At 44.2% G+C, this 15,815-nt stretch overlaps 1 long non-coding RNA gene across 1 annotated transcript in view; it reads left to right on the forward strand.

The window, feature by feature from the left end:
* LOC141277853 (uncharacterized) overlaps nucleotides 1-11,521 on the forward strand; it is a 36,938-nt gene extending 25,417 nt beyond the window's left edge. The window contains exons 2-4 of the long non-coding RNA XR_012329716.1: nucleotides 1,616-1,691; nucleotides 9,074-10,146; nucleotides 10,933-11,521. This is a non-coding gene — a long non-coding RNA (uncharacterized lncRNA). The remainder of the gene's footprint in view (nucleotides 1-1,615; nucleotides 1,692-9,073; nucleotides 10,147-10,932) is intronic.
* The last annotated feature ends 4,294 nt before the right edge of the window (nucleotides 11,522-15,815 follow it).

The raw sequence follows: 15,815 nt of genomic DNA on the forward strand, positions 1-15,815 counted from the left end.
TTCTTCTTTTTTAAAAAAAATTTTTTGCAAGGATCACACCAGTTTCTTTTGAACTGGTGAATCATTTTAATATTTGAATCATTTTAAAGGGTTCAGATGGACTATTTCTTTAATATTGGAAATAATTAGAGGTTATGTAATATGCACAGGAAGGACAAATAGCTTTAAAAAGAAAACCCTCCATCTCTTTTTCTTCTACCATCTCAAGGGCCCTAAGTCTCCACTAAAAACAATAAAACATTTAAAATGATAAAGTTATCTTTAAATGACATTTCAAAGCTCTAGTAGATTGTGCAATAGAATATTAAGTGCCTATTTTGTGAGAAAAGTATGGCACAGTGCTGCTGTCACATCCCCACATGGAAACAAATTACAGACATAACAATAGAGGATAATTACATGTGGCACGAGGAGTCCAGACAAAGGTGCAATTGCAGAGGACGGGGAAATTGCCTAGAGACCAGGTGACTAGCCTTGAGCCCATATTTGAAAGAAGGGTAATCTCCCATTAGTGATGAGGACTGAGAAGGGGGGTGGGGCACTGGCATGGGGCAGGAAAAAGTTGGGAAGGTTGGAGGAGTCTAGGCATATTTGTGTAGCAATAAGTGAACCAGTTGTGTTGAAGGTGGAATTCACAGCAGGAAGTAGAGATGTTTGGAAAAGCAGGCAGCTGCGGAAGGTTTTGAGTCTAGATCTTTCCTGTATGCAGTGGAAAGCCACTAAAGTCGTTTGGATCCATCAAAAGCAAATGTTTTATGAAAATCCGTGGTTGGTTGTGTTTGTCTGGATTGGTGGCAGGGAGACTGTTGGGAGTTTATGGTGAAAGTGATAAGGACCCAGCCAAGGCAGTGGCAAGGAGAGGAGAAGATGGCACTCAAAATATAATACACAAAAAAATCAAAAGGACATGGTACCTCTCTAGGAAATCTGTTGACATCACAAGCCTTCAAAGCTTTTGGCTGGGACCCTGTATTTTGGTGCGGTCCAGTGGTCTCAGGCAATCTTCCTTTCTCTTTCCAGAGAAATATATGTGGTCTTACTCTGACGATTTTTGCTTTTTTTTTTTTTTTTTTTTTGCGGTACGCGGGTCTCTCAATGTTGTGGCCTCTCCCGTTGCAGAGCACAGGCTCCAGATGCGCAGGCTCAGCAGCCATGGCTCACGGGCCCAGCCTCTCCGCGGCGTGGAATCTTCCCGGACCGGGGCATGAACCCGTGTCCCCTGCATCGGCAGGTGGACTCTCAACCACTGCGCCACCAGGGAAGCCCCACTCTGACGTTTTTACAGAATTAGCTCATGACTAATTGAGAACTACAGGGATTAAAAATTAGTCACATCTGGAACAGAGCATTGTAATGGTGTAAAAGGCTGCTTGCTCTGGGGCAAGTGTGAGCCAACTTTTAAAGACGCTATTTGGGTGCAAATTGATGCTAAGAGATGCTGCTTGGACCCCAAGTTTCCATAGGCTTCCACATATCTTCTTACTTGGCTCCCTGCTAAGCTGTCTGTTTCTGGGTTGCCTCAGTTTCCTCCTCGAGAAATGCGTGTGATTCAACCTAATGCTAGTCTCATTTTCACCGCTGCCATTTTGATGTTGTTCTTGTCTCTACTCTTCAGCAGTCATGAAACTGAACACAGTCACCCAGTGCCTCGTACCTGGATTCTAGTGAAATGAAGGATGGAGACACTAAGGGTAAGAGCTAATTAACTACTGAGCACCAACAGTGTACTGGGTCCTCTGCTAGAAACTAATGAATGTGAAGTGCTTAGCACAGTGCCTGCTACAGTTGCGGCTCAATCAATGTTCATTTCTTTTCTCCTTGTTATTAAATTATAAAGAGGGCATGAGATGGTGAGAGAAAAGGAGCCAGAAGGGAGGTGGGCAAGGAGAAGCCCTGTCTGGTCTGCAATGCGACATGCAGGTAGCCCCGACCCTCCTGAAGCAGGAGGAGAAGCTGGTCCTCACTGACCAGTTAGGAAGGAGAGAAGCCTTCCACCTCAAAACTCTTAGCTCCCCTCTGAGCCAGGGCCAGCATTGAGGCCTGGGGGGAACTAGGAGGGATAACCCTGCTCCTCTGCTGCTTCTGAGTAATGGGGGACAGTCTTCTATCCCCAGATCACCCTCCTGGTCAGAGGAAAGTGTCTTGGAAAATGATCCCTCCCTTAACTTAGCTTTTCTTCCTTTGTATCATGGTCAGTTTCTGATTATTTTATTTTTTTAGAGAGGGGGATTAACACTTACTTGAATTATGATCAAAGGAGATCTAGTTCTGGAGAACATGGGACCTGGCTTTCTAGTGGACTTCTTCCTCTCTTGTGAGCGTCCAGATCCCATTGTCAGGGGCAGGGTCTCTTTTCCCCAAAGTCCTCCTCAAAATGACACACTTGTCACACAGCAGACTGCTATGGCTCTAGTGGCATGAGAAGGGAACATAGTTAGACCCTAAAGTCCTAGATGCTGACGCAGTGGAGAAAACAGAACCCATACTCAGGAGACCTGGGTTCTAGTCTATGTTTTGCTGTTAAGACCTTGAGAAAATCATGTCACCCTTTGAGTCGCAGTCTCCTTATGTACCATAGGAACCACAAAGCTTATCACAAAGTCTTGCTGGATTGTGGCGAGAATGGCAAGACAATTGATACACAGAGCACCCTTGCTGACTTATGGCACCTACTTGTGCTAGTTAAATGGCTGACCCCTGTTCTTCCTCCCATTTTTATCTCCTTTCCCAGATTCAACACTCTGGCCTTACTTTGATGTAGAAAGAGAAGGTAAATGCTTTCAAATAGAAAAGGCTGCAGAGGTGGAGTGAGGGAGATAGTTTATCTCCCTTATGAAGGATTATCTCCTTGGCAGGTGGCCTCAGCTTCTCCCACTCTTATTTTTTTAAATATCAGATTCCATTCTTTTTCCATTTCAAGTGCCACTCTGGACACTGTCCAATGTCTTCACTTCCCTTTTGAGTTCTGGAACCCCAAACCAGATTGTGCTCTCTAAGACTATATATAGTAGGCAAGAAGACTGCTACACAGAGTAATCTTGGCATTTTGTAGAGTTCACAAAACTAAAAGTAGAACTTTATATACTGTTTGGTAGAAGTGCTTTGTGGTTTGTTGCCCTCAGAGGAGAGAGGCAATATAGATGTTTTCTAGAAAGGCAAAGCCCCAGAACTGGGCTGAGAAATGCTCTCTGACAATGTGTTGTGGTTTGGGGGCTCACAAGAGACCTTGAGAAAGATCTCAAGCTTGGGTCCTAAATTTCTAGTCCAAATTCCTGTTATTCCACTGGACTGTGAGCTCATTGAGGGCAGGGACCATATTTTAGCCATTTTTGTATCCCCAGGATATAGCACATAGGGGCATACAATACATCTTTGCTGAGTGAACATCTATATCAAGTATCTACCCAAATAAGGCAGAAAACTTGGAGCCATAGACTCCTGGGAGCTGGCACCACCAGACCAGGGTATATAGGATCCCCAAACACAGGTTCTGTCAGTGGGCTGCTTCCAGTAACACTTTGGGGAGCACCAACCAAAAGAGAAGGATTCCAAGTGTGTTGCTAGACTTCTGGTTCCAACCAAATGGAGGAGGCATGCTGTACTCTGTCTCTCCCACTGATTACAACTAAACACTCTGAACAACAACAACAACAAAGACAACTAATTGAGGACTTTGAAGAGTAAATAAAGCAGGGGGATTGGGGAAAAAAATCAAAATATGATGAATGACCAATATGGTAGCAGCAAGTTTCCTGGGATTTTTCTCCTGGATTTGACCTGTCCGTGACTACTGTACAGAGTTATGAAACTGCATGGCAGTCATGTACAGCAACAACTCCAAGAAAGAGCCCATTTTCTCTGGCCAAATGACCTGGAAGATTGGACCCTACAAGCTAGAGAGTGTGGACAAAACCCTGTTCTTTTTTCTCATATTTTTTATCTTTTAGTTCAGCTTTAAGGCCATAGGTAGCCCCCAGACTGCACTGCCACCATGCTAGCAGCTCAGATACCTAAAACCCCTGAGAGAAAACCTATAACTCTAGATAGAGGAACTCAGAAAAATTCACATAACCCTGTTATGTAAAGAGTATGAGGGTAGTTCTTATTTTTTTTTGTCTTGTCACTTTGTCCTGATTTTAAGAGGACCCAGAGTCTCATTAAAGTCCAGGTTACAATCTAAAATTATCCAATGTGATAAGAAGCAGAAAAATCTGACCAGTTATCAAAGAAAAGGTATGATAATGTTGGAATTACTAGAAAAAAAATTTAAAACAGCTATTATACCATCCTTCATGATGTCAAGGTAAACACTCTTGAAATGAATGGAAAGATAGAACATCTCAGGAAAGAAACAAAAACTATTCAAAAAAAAAAAAGGAAGGACAGCCAAATGGAAATTTTAGTACTGAGAAATATCTGAAATAAAAATTCACTCGATGGGCTTAATAGCAGAATGCAAATGCCAGAAGGAAGTATCAGTAGGCTGAAACATAGACCAATAGAAATTATTCAATCTGAAGAACAGAGAAAATGTTTGAAAAATAATGAATAGAGCCTCAGGGATCTGTGAGAGGATATCAGATGGTCTAACATCCATGTCATTGGCGTTCTTAAGAGAGAAGAGAGAGAGATTGATAGAGAAAAAAATTTGAAAAAATAATAGCTGAAGATGTCCCAAATTTGGTGAAAGATATAAATTTACAGATTCTCTGCAAACAGTATATAAACTTAAAGAAAACTGAACTGAACATTCTACCCTTTCCTACCATCTTACCCACCAATACCCTCCTTCTTACCTGCCTGGACCCTAAAGACATCTGAGTTTTTGACCCTGGTGTCAGGGAAGGAGCACATGAATACAAGACATCAGGAGCTTAGTCCTGTCTCACTGACTCAAGTGTGAGACCCAGGGAATACTAGTTCCCCTGCCTAGGCCTCAGTTCCTTGTCTGAAAAATCTCAATGTTGAGCTACATGGTCTTCTAATTTCCCTTCTAGATCTAAGATATCGATGATCAGTTCCTATGTAGACTTTTTCTACTAAAAAAATTATAACATTATTTATCAAAACCTAATGCTATAAAACAAGAGAACATTTTCCTGCCAAGAGTTTTGCACCTTTTGTAATGGTGCAAATGACTGAAATGGAGATAATCACAGAACCAAAAATGGAGTTTCAAAGCAACCAAAATGGAGGTTGGCTTTCCCCAGCAGCTTCCTACAGAAACTTTCAAGCACCATGGGAAGCCTGGAATTCATTGCAAAGGAAAGGAAGCTCTATAGAAAACTTTCACTCCCAGTAAACTCGTTTCAAATGTCATCATATTTTTCAGATGCTAAGGAATGGAATGGAATGCCCTCATTGCCTTGGATTCCTAGTGTAATGTCATCTGTCAGAATACATTAATTCCCTATGTCTGTAAACACGATAATAACTACCACTTGTGTAGCATCTTACAGTTAATAGAGTAGTTCTCATTTCATGCATTTTCTCATTTCATCCTCCCAACCGCTATCTTCTCAGGTAGATGAGAGCAATCACCTCCTGTTTTCTCAGAGAAAATAGTCTGAGAGAGGTTGAGAATTTTGCCCCAGACCATCCAGCACTAAGGTGGAGAAAGCGCCAACTGTTCTGGCATCCAATTCTGTCCTCTTTTCCCACCACCAAGAACCAGAGGCCCTGGGCAATGCCAGAGCCAAGCTGTGAGCTACAGCTACTGGGCGCAGGGCCAGTTACCCCACTTTAGAAGGGCAGGATGTAGTAGATTAGATCCTCTCATTTCATTCCTCCCGAGAAGAATACAGTGTTGAGAGTCAGCTCCAAGATGCTCTGTCCCTTTCGCATTCCCTCATTTGCCCTCCAGCCGGGCTGCTTGGCTGGAGAGGCTTTCTGGTATTAGTCACAGAAAAGTTCTCCATCCCCACACCCTGTGTATGAAGGCTCTTTTGAAAAAGTCTTCTCTTCCATCCCTCCAGTGCCTGTGAATGTGCTTGGCTTTAAGTCAATTAGGCTTGGGGACTGGTGGTTGTTTCTTCAGGTTTTGCCATTGAGGAGCTTTGAAGGGCTTTGCTGCATGGCCCTCACATCTGCTTCCACTCGGCTCTCCTCTCCACCAAGGAATTCTGTCCGCTCACATTCCTGCACATTCATTCAGCCTTCATGCTGCATTGATGTGCCCAGAGGTCTTCTTTTCCTCCCTGCATGAGCCATTTTCAGCACATTTATTCACACATTGCCTTCATTTTCAAGAAGAATACAAAGTAGTCTCTTTGAGTGTGATAACTCTGAGTCATTGCATAGTGTCATCATTGCAAAACAAAAAGAAGTCAAAATGTGGGTGGGTTCATTCCCTGGCAAGGGAATAGGCCTTCTCTTCTTTGTTTTACCCTTAATGACTCATTCAACCTGAATCAAAGCTGAGTTGTCTTGGCCTTGGAACAGGAGGGTGGGGGTAGGAGAAGCAGAGGGTAGGCATCCTGTAAGCTGGGGCCTTGGGCCCAAACCCCAGGAACCATGTCCATGAGGCATGAAGAGGGCAGAAGGGACTGAGAAAACAGAGTGGTAGGATGGTGCCATGCAAAGCCCTCCCTCATCTCTGGTCCGCGTTCTTCCCTCTATAAAAACTTCAAAAGGCTCACATGAGTGGGTTGGGAAAGGACAGGGCACATGACTCCACTGTAACTATTTCCCTGAATCACTGTGCTTTCCTACCGGGGCATAGGAGTCTTGATTCAGGACAGGAGGTTTGACCCTCACCTGTTTAGGCACCTGGAGAGGTGGAGAGAGGAGGCTTTGGTGACACACTTGGGTCTGGATCCCACCTCTGCCACTTCCTGGCTATGTGACCTTGGAATAAGTACTTAACCTCTCTGAGTCTCAGTTTTCTCTTTGTAAAAAGAGAATAATAGTACTTACCTTGTTAAGTTCTTGTGAGGATAAAATGTAACATTTTCGAAGTGCCTAGCACAATGCTCCTGAAATTATCTCCTAGACTTCCTTGGCTCACATACAGGATGTGTAGGGCAGTGGACAGGTTGGCTTGTTGGCCTTGGATAGCCATTTAATCTCCCTCAGTTTCTTCTTCGGTAAGATGGGATAACATGTGCTTCGCAAAAGGATTGTGAGCATTAGAAATGAAGGCATGAAGAGTCCAGCACAGCTCCAGGGCACTGTGGCTCCTTAAGTGGTGCTGCTGGTCAATTGGAGGTTATAATTATTTACCTTATAAGTAGCTGTCAGGGGCCAATGCCCCTAGAAAGGGGTCCCTGGGAAGATTGCAGCAGTCCTTAGATCAGAGGCAATGTCAGAGACTGGAGGGTGGACCAAGACAGAAGACGCCAGCAGGTTTTGAGCCAGAGAACATGGGATCAGGGGGCCATCAGCTGGAGCCAGTACCCAGAGGTGTGGGGCAGGGTGATCAGACAGGGCATGATGCCTGGCAGGACACTTGCCCCCTAGGGCCAGAGAGGGTGCTCCACACGCCCGGTTACGCAGCTGTGTCTTCCACAGTCTTGGGCTCAAGAAGTCTTTCTGCTGGGTCCACAGGCCTCACTCACAATGCAGGCTTCCAGGCAGGGTTCTGCAGGGGTCTAGAAATTGTAAAGCAGCACCCTGGTATAGCAGCTCTAAACATGGGGACCTGGGTCACTGCAAAAGACCCACAAGCATAAAAGCATTCCTTTGGGGGAAGGAGGACCTTTTATCTTTTTCCTGGTAGAAGCTGAGATATGTGGGGTTTTGGTCATGCTGGGCTGTCTAGTGGCCCACAGACCCCTTGAGGTTCCAACACAAATGGCCTTGGGATACACGAAGAACTCTCTACCACTCTGAAAGAGCAATGAGATTCATCTCCCCAGTCCCACCTTTCAGCAAAAGTTTTAGTTGCACCCCCTGGAGAACCAGCTCTTTGTGGCTTTCCCAAGAAAACCACAACCAAACCATCTGCTAAAAAAATCACACACCGTTCTGCCTCAGTACTCCTACTTGCATCATTATTCAGTCTGTAATGTCCTCACCATTCACCAAAATCCTACCCATACACAAGGCCCAGCTCCAATCTCAACTCTTCCAGGAAGCCCTCTAATATCCTTCCAGCCCACAACAATTATCCCTTCCTTAAAACACACAGATCATGCCGCCATTTTCTTTCTGGATAGCTCTTATTCCATGGCTTTGTTTGTTAACATCTGTCTTTGTTATTTTAACATTTTTCTTTATGAATGTTAGTTTCCTCTGTCTTTCTAGTTTCTTACTTCCAACTAGTCACCAAAGACTGTCGGTTGTACCTCTCAGCAATATCTCAAATCCGTCAACTTCTGTCTACCTCTCAGGGCCTTTTTCTGGTTCAGGCCACCAGCACTGCAACAGCCTCCTAAGTGGTCTCCCCACATCTTGACCTGCCCCTCCAATCCATTCTCTGCCGTGAGGCTAGAGGACTCTTTCTAAAATACAAATATGCCTCAAGCATTTTATCCCACTAGCCTCAAGATAAAATATAAACTCTCCAACAGGCCTTTCAAAGTCCTGCCCACCTTTCCAGTCACATTTCTCAACATTCCCCACGCCTCTCTTCCACCGTGGTCACCGAGGCCTGTCCCACTCTGGTCATGATAAAGCCCTCTCAGCTTCTCACACACACCCTCCTTTGGACATTCTATCTGGAGTACTCTTCCTTTCCACCCTCCGTGCCCCTCACACAGCACTTTCTTGGCCTACACATCCTCAGTCTTCAGGTCTCCACTTCAACGTTATCTCACCCACTAAGCCTTGACCTTACCCCCAACAGCCTAGTCCAGTTGACATACTTGGAGTACCTTGTCCCCTCCCATCAGGGCACTTTTAATTCCATATTGTAGTTGCCTGTTTACTGGTCTCTGTCCTCCACTGGACTATAAGCAATTTCAGAGCAAGAAGCATGTCTGCACAGTTTACTGTTGTATCCTCAGTGCTGCAACCAGTGTCTACATTTAGTAGATGCTCAATAAATAATGTTTTAATGAATGAATGAAAAGAAGAATGAATCTGTACATCCACATCTTCAAGGGCAGCAGCCATTTCTTGTGCTTCTTTTCAGGACCCTGTGCATTCTAGGTACAAAGGAAAGGAGGTAATTATTTGCTGTGAGCAAAAAAGCCTCATTATTTAAATAGCATGCTCCTCTATTTCTTGATGTTTCCCTCTCTCCACAGGGAAGGCTTTTTGAGCTGCACGCCAGAAGGGTTGCAGCTGACAACATGGTGACCTAGATCTGCCTACAGGGGAGCTGGACTAGCAGCATCCCAAGCCAGTATTGGGAGACCCACAGAATTCAAGGCCTCCAGAACCTGAATGGGCCACTCATCGCAGAGGAGCAGAAAAACCCTTGATAGAGTCCAGAAACTCAAGTATTAGTCCTAGCTCCTTCATTAGTCATGGGACAATGGGCAAATTACTTAGCCTCTCTGGAGTTCAGTTTCCTCATTCGTAAAATGTGGTAAGGGAGAAGGGCCAAAATATATCTTCACTTATAGCTCTGAATTGTCATTCTATGAAAAAAACATGTCACCACATTCCCACCAGAGGTGAAGAAGAATTGGGCTGTTTCCAACCTAAAGATCAGGACACCAGTACCATTTCGAACAAGGTAAGTATTTTGTAATCATAATCTCATCCATTGTATGAGGCTTTAAACTTCATAGTGCGTTTTCGTAATTTTTATTCTTTTAATAACTGCAGCAGAGGTAACCATATGGGTATGTCAGTATCCTCTCCCTCTTCCCTATCAATTTTATTAGAAATAGGAATATGCTCAGTTAAAAAGTATATTCCCCAGCCTCCCTTACGGCTAGAATGACCATGTCACTAAGTTCTAGCCAATAAGGTGATATGAGCAGAAGTCACATGTAGCATCCAGGAAGTCTCCCTAAAGGGAGAGAAGACAACTTTTGTGCTCGCTCTTCTCTCCTTTATGCTGGCTGAATGAGAATGAGAATGAGATGTCTGGAACTTGGCAGCCATAGTGTACCATGAGATGATGTGCTAAGAATGGTGGAACAGGAAGACAGAAGGAGCATTGGTCCCTGATACCTGGAGCCATCATCCCAGCCCTGGGCTACTTCTGTTGGACCTCTTTTCTATGAGAGAGAAATAACTTCTATCTTGTTTAAGGTACTATTTTCATTTTCCTGTCACATGTAAGCAAACCTAATCCTAATCGATAAAATAATCATCTGTTTTATGCAAGACCCTGTGCTAAGTGCTGTAGGGAATGCAAAGGTGTTTAGACACACAAGATTTGGGCAAGAAGGTTCTGTCTGGGTATGAAGGAAAGGCTAGGAAAGGTTTAGCTTCGCAGGTCCATGTGAGTATGAAGAGGATTTACAGGAGCTGAGATCAGGGAATATAATGAAAGGAGGTTGAATGCCAGGCTAAAGAGGTTGGATTTGATCCTATGACAGACAAATAGAGCAGATGACCTTTCCCCCAATTTTGAAATGAAGAAATCCATGCCTAGGTTACAGGACTTGTCCAAGGTCACCCAGCCAGGGAGTGACAGAATCAGTTTCAATTCTCTTGACACTTAGTCCAGAGTCATCCCACAGTTCTGTTCTGCCTTTGAAAGGATCTGGGGCAGAAAGTGTAAGAATGGAGATTTTATACTTTGAAATAGCCAGGTAACTGGACTGTGCACCCCTCCAATCACCCCCAAACCTGCAAGAGGAAGCTTTGGGAATTGCCAGAAGTCTAGGATCCAGACCTACCTTTAAGTCAGAGGACCCTTTCTGGGGCCCCTGCTTCACCACCCCCATGAGGCTGCTGTGGCCAGGGTGCTCCTTTACTGTGTAGTACGGCTCCAAGCGTCAGGCACAGTGCTGCGTGCTCTACATACATTATCTAATTTACTGCCCTCAACGGCCTAACAAGTAAGTTATAATGCCCATCCCTATTTTACAGATGAAGATGAAGAAACAGAGGCTCAAAGAAATGAAGCCACCTACCCAGTGTTGCTCAGTTGATTGAAAAGTTGAGGTAAAAAGCCATGTTTTTTCAACTCCATAGACCTGTTCTGAGCCCCACATTCTAACATCTTCCCAATCCCTGCCAAAGCATGGAATAGTCTCCTGTTCCTGCTCAGACTCCAAGGACTTACCTCGTTTGATGGGTTGACCAGTGCCAAGGATCTCCTGCCAGATTCCAGTTGTGCTCACTCCACCTGCAGTCAGGAGCCAGACTCCCATCCAGTAGTCACACCACCCATGCTCTGCACATGGCCCCATGTGGGTGAGGGATCTTCTGGGGAGAGAGTGGGCCCACAGATACCCAGACCTCTGTGACCTCAGGCCTCCCAGGGCTCTTAATCTTGGCTGGTCATGGGGCAGGGATATAAGAGTCCTCCCATTCTAGGTTCTAGAGTTCACAGATTCCAGTGAGCTGTTTCATGGGATCAGGGACACTCCATTCTTTGTGTCCTTCCTGTGACTGTCACGGTTAGAATGCATTTGTTCTGATTTGCACTGGCATCCATTCAATAAACAACTGGTCATTGGAACTGAATCTCCTATCATTGCCAGCATTTGGAAAGTTGAGTTTCACTGTGCAGGTCATCCAGTGTGTATCTTTCCAGTAATGTAGTATGTCCAGTGTTCCAACATGAACCACATATTCCTCTAAGCTGACCACCCCGGCTCTCTTCTGGAAATTCCACAGGAAACACCCTGAGAAGTAGCCTGCAGAGCTGAAGGCAATGCGTGGATCTTGGTCCCTCTGCATTCACTGCCCAAGTACGAGGGGCCAAGCACTTTGCCAGACTTTGCCCTGGGCCATCACCTGTCCACCCCATTGTTGTCTTGCACAACCTCCCTTTCCTTTGGCCAAACAGTCACTGTTTCTTTCCAAGCTCAGCCTAGGATTCTCATCCCTATACCCTCTCCCCTAATCATGCTAAAGATGGAATATGTTCACCTTATTTTATTATAACTTGATATATCAGGTTTAGCCTAAGTCTAGCAGATTTTAATAGTTATGAGTAGAATATTCATCCATTTCCTTATAAACACTATAATCAACATTCCTATTCTCTGATGCACCACTTAAAATATCTGAAATCAGACATGAAAGAGTAATTTAAATTTGTTCATAACAAAGTTTTCTCTTTTTTATTTTAAAAAATTTTTATTTTATATTGCAGTATAGTTGATTAACAATGTTGTGTTAGTGTCAGTTGTATAGCAGAGTGATTCAGTTATACATGTACATGTATTTATTCTTTTCCCATTTAGGTTATTACAGAGCATTGGGCAGAGGTCCCTGTGCTATACAGTAGGTCCTTGTTGGTTATCTATTTTAAATATAGCAGTGTGTATATGTCAATCCCAAACTCCCAATCTGTCCCTCTCCCACTACCATTCCTTCCTGGTAACCATAAGTTCATTCTCTAAGTTCAGTGAGTCTGTTTCATTTGTATCATTTTTAATTAGATTCCACATATGAGTGATATCATATGATATTTGTCTTTCTCTGTCTGACTTAACTTCACTTAGTATGATAACTTCCAGGTCCATCCATGTTGCTGCAAATGGCATTATTTCATTCTTTTTAGTGGCTGAGTAATATTCCATTGTATGTATGTACCACATCTTCTTTATGCATTCATCTGTTGATGGACATTTAGGTTGCTTCCATGTCTTGGCTATTGTAAACAGTGCTGCAATGAACATTGGGGTGCATGTGTCCTTTTGAATCATGATTTTCTCCAGATATATGCCCAGGAGTGGGATGGCTGGATCATATGGTAGCTCTATTTTTAGTTTCTTAAAAAAGCATCCATAGTTTTCCATAGTGGCTGCACCAGCTTACATTCCCACCAACAGTGTAGGAGGGGGTCACTTTTCTCCATACCCTCTCCAGCATTTATTGTTTGTAGATTTTTGATAATGGCCATTCTGACTGGTGTGAGGTGATATCTCATTGTAGTTTTGATTTGCATTTCTCTAATAATTAGCAATGTTGAGCATCTTTTCATGTGCCTCTTGACCATGTGTATGTCTTCTTTGGAGAAATGTTTATTTTGGTCTTCTGCCCATTTTTTGATTGGGTTGTTTGGGGGTTTTTTTGATGTTGAACTACATGAGCTGTTTGTAAATTTTGGAGATTAATCCCTTGTCAGTCACTTCATTTGCAAATACTTTCTCCCATCCTGTGGGTTGTCTTTTTGTTTTGTTTATGGTTTTCTTTGCTGTGCAAAAGCTTTTGAGTTTAATTAGGTCCCATTTGTTTATTTTTGTTTTTATTTCCATTACACTAGGAGGTGGATCGAAAAAGATATTGCTGTAATTTATGTCAAAGAATGTTCTGCCTATGTTTTCCTCTAAGAGTTTTATAGTATCCAGTCTTACATTTAGGTCTTTAATCCACTTTGAGTTTATTTTGTATATCGTGTTAAAGAATGTTCTAATTTCATTTTTTTATATGTAGCTGTCCAGTTTTCCCAGAACCATTTATTGAAGAGACTGTCTTTTCTCCATTGTGTAGTCTTGCCTCCTTTGTTATAGATTAATTGACATAGGTGCATGGGTTTATTTCTGGGCTTTCTATCCTGTTCCATTGATCTATATTTCTGTTTTGAATTTGTTCATAACAAAGTTTTCTGAAGATATAAGCAGATTGTGTCAGATGCAGAAGCACATACAGTTCTTACAAACACTTTCACATGTTGTAGCATAGTCAAAATATCTCACCAGGGATAATAATTAAACCTTGTAGACATTCTTACAGTTTTTATACAATCCTCATAACCTGTCATTGTCACCAATAAGTGATAGCCAGTTAAGCAGTGGTATCCACATGATTACCAAAGGTTCATTGCTTCATTGGCTGCAGCAGTTTCATGAAAATCATGCCCTAAGTATTTTATATATAGCAATATGTTGCATTTATACATTCCTCTAGGAAAAATAAGCAGCTGGTGGGCACAAAAGGACTTTAAAACCCTGTACCACACTGCACACGTACTAGCTGTCCTTTTAGACAGGTAGCAACAGAGGTTGGCCAAAATCAGGCTAGGCTCCAGGCCCAGTTTACCTCCTAATAGCGTGTGATCTCTAGTAGGTCAACATTCTCTGAACCTCAGGTTTTCCATCTGTAAAATGGAAATGATAATAATGCCTGCTCTACTATGAGGTTGAAATGAGATCAGGGTTGAGAAATCCCTTATAAGCCATGAAGCAACAATCAAACATTCGTCATTTTTTCACACACATTTGCTTTCAATCTTCGCAAGGCTAGGAGCTAGACATCATCATCCCATTTTACAGACATGGAGACCCAAGTTAACAAGCACTGGAGGGCCTGAGGTCCAAACCTAGATCCCCGTGTCAAATGCTCTTTCCCCTCTGTGCGATGGCACACCCTGTGGCCTGGTTCCTTGCTCACCACTATATCATGAGCCATTGGCCTTAAGTCTGGGAGCAAATCAGGTTGTGTCAAGAGCCACACTCCGGGGAGAAGGGGGCCAAAGGAAGCCAGCCAAGCCCCTGAGACCTCCACTGGCCATGAGCCCTACCCCAGGTCCCAGCTGCCTGACTTCCCCTAGCACAAGTGTGGTTGCCAAACACCTGTGGAGGGAGCACTTGCCTCCACCCCGGGCCCTGGGCTGAGGAAGTGCTAGGGAAAGCAGATGGGATTCGGCGGCACCACCTGAAGAGGCTTGTCATCTGGCTGAGGCAAGAACTCAGAGACACAGCTAAGTAACAGTCCAGTAAAAAACAGTACACGGTCAGGTGCCAAGTGAGTGGGGAAGACAGAAGGACATTCCCAGAGTCTCTGTTTACGGACACTGGCAATTCTTGAAGTTCTCTGTGACCCCAACAAGACAAGAGATACCTCAGTCTGGGGAGACATGGAATCTGCATCATCAACCCCACTCCTGAGGTCCCTCTCAGCCCTCTCCCTTCATGACCCCATAGCTGTCTCCCTCACTGGCCTGTAGGCTCCACAAGGTCAGACAACAGACAGTTCCATTGCCACACACGCCAGGCCTGACCCAGAGTCTGTCCTCAGTGAACATCTGCTGGATTGAGCAGGCGGAAACAGAGCAGATGGACAGCACTAGGGACTCATCCTCTAGCCCTGGAGGCCCATGAGAGAGTGTGCAGGCAGGAAGGACCCTGTCCTGAGAAAGGGGAGGCCTAGGCCCTCACGGAGAGGAGCTCCCTGAAAAGAAAGAATTCAACAACATCCTATGAACTACACTGAGAGAAACGCTGTTTAGAAAAGAAGCCTGATAACTGAAATTCCTGACAGCAGCAGCTAAGCCAGGGAGCACGCTCCTGCCTTGTGCCAGAGGTGAGAAGGTAGAGACGCAACTCCATCCCCATGCCCCTGTACGTGCGGCCTTCCCGCCGCTGGCTGCCAGGGCTGCTTCCTGTACTTGAGGTGGACTGAGTGCACAGGTGCGAGCACTTTCCTGCCTCCTTGCTGGCGGGGGTGGGGGTAGCTCATCTATGAGTTTTAAGGGCCCTGGCCTCTTTGGAGGAAGGCAGCCTGTTTGCCAGGCAGTGTTCTTCCCCTGATCTCCTGCTGAGAACAGATGGAGGCTTTCTCTGAACTGTGCAGCCCCTAGCCTGATTTGGAAGCACAAGGGGAAAATTAATACAGAGAGCTACTACATGCAAATGGCTCTCTCATTTTGTACACTGTATTTACAGAAGGGAACTGCTTTGGCTTTTAGAGAGAAGTGTGATGTAAGAGTTTGTTGCTGCTGCTACTGTTCACCACCCAAGCTGTAAAAACAAACTGGAAATACTCAGATGTCAGTAACACCACCAAACCGCTTAAAA

This window comes from Tursiops truncatus, chromosome 2 (genome assembly GCF_011762595.2).
Source record: "Tursiops truncatus isolate mTurTru1 chromosome 2, mTurTru1.mat.Y, whole genome shotgun sequence".
NCBI classification, from domain to species: domain Eukaryota; kingdom Metazoa; phylum Chordata; class Mammalia; order Artiodactyla; family Delphinidae; genus Tursiops; species Tursiops truncatus.